Source organism: Solea senegalensis, linkage group LG10 (genome assembly GCF_019176455.1).
Source record: "Solea senegalensis isolate Sse05_10M linkage group LG10, IFAPA_SoseM_1, whole genome shotgun sequence".
In the NCBI taxonomy this organism is placed as follows: Eukaryota; Metazoa; Chordata; class Actinopteri; order Pleuronectiformes; family Soleidae; genus Solea; species Solea senegalensis.
This window is the reverse complement of record NC_058030.1, coordinates 24,771,141-24,776,779: the sequence shown is the minus strand read 5'-3', so window position 1 is coordinate 24,776,779 and position 5,639 is coordinate 24,771,141.

The window sequence follows — 5,639 nt, the reverse complement described above, 5'->3', positions numbered from 1 at the left end:
GTTCTTTGTCTCATTTGGAGAACTGTTTAACTGCCAAACTAAAAGCCAACGTTAAGGGAGGGCAGAATAACACGTCACACTATAATGTTACATTGGCTGCTTCTCAATATCCATACTTGTGCGTACTTGTGCGTACTTACGTACTCCCGTACTTGTGAAAAAGTCATCAGCCTCAGTCGAAGTGCTGTTCCAATTCTCAAGTAAGCGAACAGCAAGGACGTTCTCAAACCCGGAAGTGTTCTCGCTCCGCCCATTTTTACCAAGTATGCATCGGAGGTGACTTAAGCGTACTTGGGATGGCCATGTATCCCAGAATACATTTCGGCGGAGCATAGCAACAGATAATAGAAACATAAATCTGAAATAAATATTTTTCTGTGTCCCGGAACAAAGTTTTAACATCATTTGAGGCAAGAAATTAGTCATTTAGAATTCAAACATGTGGTTTGTGTATTAAGATATGATGTATTTATAATTTGGCAGTGACATTTGTCGGAGGTGATAAGCTCAGATAGCTAGAGGTTCAATAGCTAAAGCAAATAAGAGGGGGGAAAGGTGGCAGCCCTGTCTGGTTCCTCGATAAAGGGGAAATGGGGCAGATTGGAGTCCATTTGTGTGGACTGAAGCCACTGGGCTAGTATAAAGCAACTTAATCCAAGATATAAAATCAGAATCAAAACCAAATTTCTGCAAAACAAAAAAAAGAAATCTCCACTCCACCCTGTCGAAGGCCTTCTCAGCATCTAATGAGACTATCACCTCAGGAGTGTCAGAACCAGGGGAGCTAATAATATTTAAAAGCCTCCTAGTATTATGAAATGAGTGTCTCCCAAGCATGAATCCTGTTTGATCAATTGATATAATACTTGATAAGACCCGTTGAAGGCGTTGGGCCAAAATTTTTGACAGGATTTTAAGGTCAACATTCAAGAGGGAAATGGGCCTATAGCTTCCGCAGAGAAGAGGGTCTTTATCACTCTTAAGCAGGAGAGAAATCGAGGCCTCCGACAGGGTGGGGGGCAGACGACCCTCAGTGAAAGACTCGTTGTACATATTCCGAAGGGCTGGTGCAATGGCGGCAGAAAATAGTTTAAAAAACTCAACAGTGAACCCATCAGGGCCCGGAGTCTTACCGCTCTGAAGCGTCACAATTGCCTCCTGCACTTCCTTGATAGAGATTGGACTGCCCAGCTCCTTACACAAATCCTTGTCTACATTAGGAAAAACAATCCTATCCAAAGGGTTTTCTCCGTCCCAAACATCCAAGGGACATTGGGAGGAATAGAGGTCAGAGTAAAAAGAACGAAATGTCTTATTAATCTCAGTGGGGTCTGAAGTGACTTCACCAGACACAGATTTGATCTTAGGGATCAATCTAGATAGAGAAGCTGCACGCGCCTGGTGTGCCAATAGTCTGCCCGCTTTATCCCCTGTCTCAAAAAAGTGCTGTTTAGCCAAGAATAACTGCTTCTGAGTTTTACTCGTAGATAATAAGTCAAATTTGGACTGAAGCTGAAGTCGTTCTATATAAAGAGCAGGGGTAGGGGCTGAAGCGTACAAATTGTCAACTCTAGAAACCTCCTTAGCAATTGCCTCCAACTCCAACTTTTCCATCTTCCTTAGTGATGAAATATACGAAATAATTTGCCCACGCATAAATGCCTTAAAAGCTTCCCATAAAGTGCGTCTAGGAATCTCCGCAGAATCATTGGTATCAAAGAACAAGGAGATCTGTGCCTGAAGAAATTCTCCAAAAGCAGTCTGGGCTAACAAAGAGGAATTAAGTCTCCATTGTCTGGAGAGAGGGACACGACCAGGAATGCCAATATCAACAGATACGGGGGCATGATCCGAAATAACAATACTATGGTATTCACATGAACGAACCGCCGGTAAAAAATAATTATCCAATAGGAAAAAATCTATCCGAGAATATGAATAGTGGACATGCGAAAAAAAGGAAAAAACTTTGTCCGAATGAAATTTAGCCCTCCATGGGTCAAATAAACCTAAACTGATTTTGTATGTATCAAGTACTTTGGCTGACTTGGACAGCACCTGAGCATTAGAAGAAGATCTGTCCAGGGAGGGGTCTTGAACCAGATTAAAATCGCCGCCAATAATCAAATAGTGGTCATCAACTTTAGGAAGAAAGGAAAAAAAGCTTGTAATGAAATTACTGTCATCCCATGTAGGTGCATGAACACAAGCCATAACCACAGGCATGCCAGATAATTTACCAGAAATAATTACAAATTGACCATTAGGATCCTCAATAAAATCTGATAATTCAAATGGAACACTCTTGCGTATTAGGATAGCTGCACCCCTTGCCCTCACTGGAAATTTAGAGTGAAACATCTCCCCTATCCAAGGCCGTTTGATAGAGTTAAGCTCCGAAGAGCAGAGGTGAGTTTCTTGTAAAAAGAAAATATCACCCCCCAAGATGCTTTAAATGAGCCATAACTTTATTACGCTTAATGGGTTGGTTGGCACCTTTCAGATTCCAAGAAATAAAGCGAAGATTCTTACCCTGAGTCATCATATCTAAAAAGAGTCACAACCACTCCCAAACCTGATGTGATTCCTGAGCCAAAGGGGAAGGGGAAAAAAAAATAAAAAAAAATAAATAAAAAATAATGTAAAAAATGAAAGAAACACACACAAAACAAAACGACAAAGAGAAAAGACACGAACGAAACAAATTATCAAAGCATCCCTCCACAATTCTCCCACCCCCCCTCCCCATACACAAACCGAACATATCCACATCAATCCCAACAGGATAAAACTTTCTACTTCCACAATCGCTTCTCGCTCAAGAGGTCAAACGGCTTAGTAATGCAATCTCATACACCACTCCAAACAACATCCGACTATGAAAAAGTGAACATAAATAAAAATAAAAAAATAAATAGAAAAACAATTACAGCTTTCAAAGCTAGCCACCGTAAGTAGACCAACAGTAAGAATGTAAAAGTATTTAGCACAAATGAAGAAACAGCACACCCTACAATACTTTCATGCAGTGGGATATCCGGTACACAAAAAAAAAAAAAAGGCATCAAAAATGTAAAATTAGGGAATATGTTGCCAATAAAACAGGGCATAATACAAGAAGTATAAGCACATCACCGCAAAAGCATGACTAGAGTAAACACAGAACATGCGCTTACCCATTTTCATGGATACCATGACGCCCATTGAAGGTAATCGCAATCACAAGTCCACAGTGTATCGTACAGTAGAAGGGGCAAACTGCCTCATTCAAACAGAAAAGAAAAAACCCAGCATGAAGGCAGCTGGAAACGCCAATATGCTCTCTATAATTTGTCCATTATTTACTCACTGTAGAATGCGTGTGCGTCCTCCGGAGTCTCAAAAGTGAACGTATTATCTTCAAACGAAACTTGCAGGCGAGCAGGAAAGAGAAGCCTGAACTTCACTCCCTTCTGGTAGAGAGCTTGCTTGATTTTGTTGAACACAGCACGTTTCTTTGCAGTGACAGGGCTGACATCAGGATACACTCGCAGCGTTGCTCCGTCGCACTTAAGTACTTAAGTCTGGCCCAGCGAAGCACCTTCTCCCCTCTCTTGAAAACGATGAAAGCAAATCACAAAAGCTCTGGGTTTACCTCCCGGTCCAGGTTTCTGGGCTAGGGAGCGATGTGCCCTCTCCAGATTCGGGGGGTTAGAGAAAACACCGGGACCAAGGTTTTCCATCAGCAGGGTAGATATGAACTCGATCGGGTCCCGACCTTTTTCACTGCCCTCAGGGATGTTTATTATACGGAGGTTGACTCTACGGGATCTGTTTTCAAGATCGTCGAGGCGGTCCTGGAGAGACTTATTTTGGGCCTGCAGAAACTTCACTGTTTTTTCGGTGCTTGTTATGTGCTCAAAGTTGTCCCCCGCCAGGGATTCTGCAGCAGCGAGGCGGCCGTTTAAGTGAGTCACAGTCTCGTGAAGTGTGTCAACCGAGGTCTGTAGCGGTTTAACAGACTCCTGGATTAATGTAGACAAGTCGCTCCGGAGCGAGGCTCGTTGCTTCTCTAATTCAGAAACCAGCTGGCTCATTGACAAAGTGTCCGGGAGTTCTTCAACAAGTCCAGGTGAGTTGTGAGCCTCAGAGCTAGCACTCGCCATTTTAGCAAGTTTGCTAGCCACAGTAGCCGCACCACCCCGCGTAACTGGGCAACTCGGCGTGCTGCTCGTTTTAGATTTAGAACCACTCATTTCACGGCCCGGAGAAAACTATAACTGCTATATCGTTGTCCAGTGCAAATTTTCAAGTCGGGTGTGGCGTTTACAGGTATATATTAAAAGTTCAACCGAGAGACCTCTTTCGCGCGACCGTCGCCTACCTCATCACCACCGGAAGTGGTTCTGGTGCATTTCTGAGAGCTGGAGAAGGGCAATACATAAATGTGTTCATAAATGTGTTTTTTGACTTATTAATGTCATGACTTGGGCTTCAGGGCCCCTTGACCTCTTGGGTTTGGTCAGCTCATTCATTAATCCATCCTTGCTCACATGCCAACAATGTTTTGGGGCTCCCCTCTAGACTTGTGGCCCTTGTCCCCTGTATTAATATAGTCACTACTTACACCAAACCAGACACCTTTTAACCTAACTGAGATCACACATTTATTTTAAACTTTCATATTCAAAGTGAAGCACTTAGTATGGTTTACCGAAGTTAAATTGAAAAATTCATTAATTCATTCATGCTCTTAGTTCACTTATGTCGCAGGCTAGCCCTGGTAGTCATCATCATGGTGTGGTGGGATTTTTCGAGGGGCAGGACAAAAAGCTATTTTCCCATTGACCACAATAGTAAAAGAGACGATTATAAAACTGTTTACAGGACACCTGGTGACATGGACACAGACATGTATAGATCTTTATATTCTATATTTTTAATTCATGGAGTTTCACATTTGTAAAACCTTCCTAAAGGCCATAAACGGCCCAGAAACATCTTATTCCCCAGAGTGATGTCACAGGTGTGTACAAGCACAGCAAAGCGCGGTCATGTGATGTCTCGGGAGCAGCGACTTTCAGGGAACCGTACGAAAACTTTATGAGAAATGTGAATAAATGAAGGCAATGATGGGTTTTCTTTTACATTTTTTTAAATATTAGGACAAAGCAGGTTTTAGTAATTTATTCGTCGTTCATTTATTTTCAAACTTATTATCGATGTATTAACAAGTTGCTGTGTGGATTCATACTGACATCGTGAAGATGGGGCAGATGACGGTGTGGACTGTGGAACTGTGACCGCGTGATGACCTGAGACCTGCGCTCACTTCACCACTGATGTCTTATCGTCACTCTCTGTTCATAAATGTGATGAGCACATGAATTAAAGTGAAAGAATCTGGAGTTATTAAATTACGTTTGACACGTTGTTATTGTTCCTAATAATATGATCATGATTCTGCAGGTTTTCTGGCCTGACTTTATTTTAATATTTGATGATTATATTTACCATAAATTGTAATTATAATGTTTTGCCATATGGGTGGCAGTGAAGGTCGGGGGTCTCGACGTACTGGACCTGGGCGGCAGAAGCTGGTTCTGGGGACGTGGAACGCCACCTCGCTGTGGGGGAAAGAGTCGGAGCTTGTGCGAGAG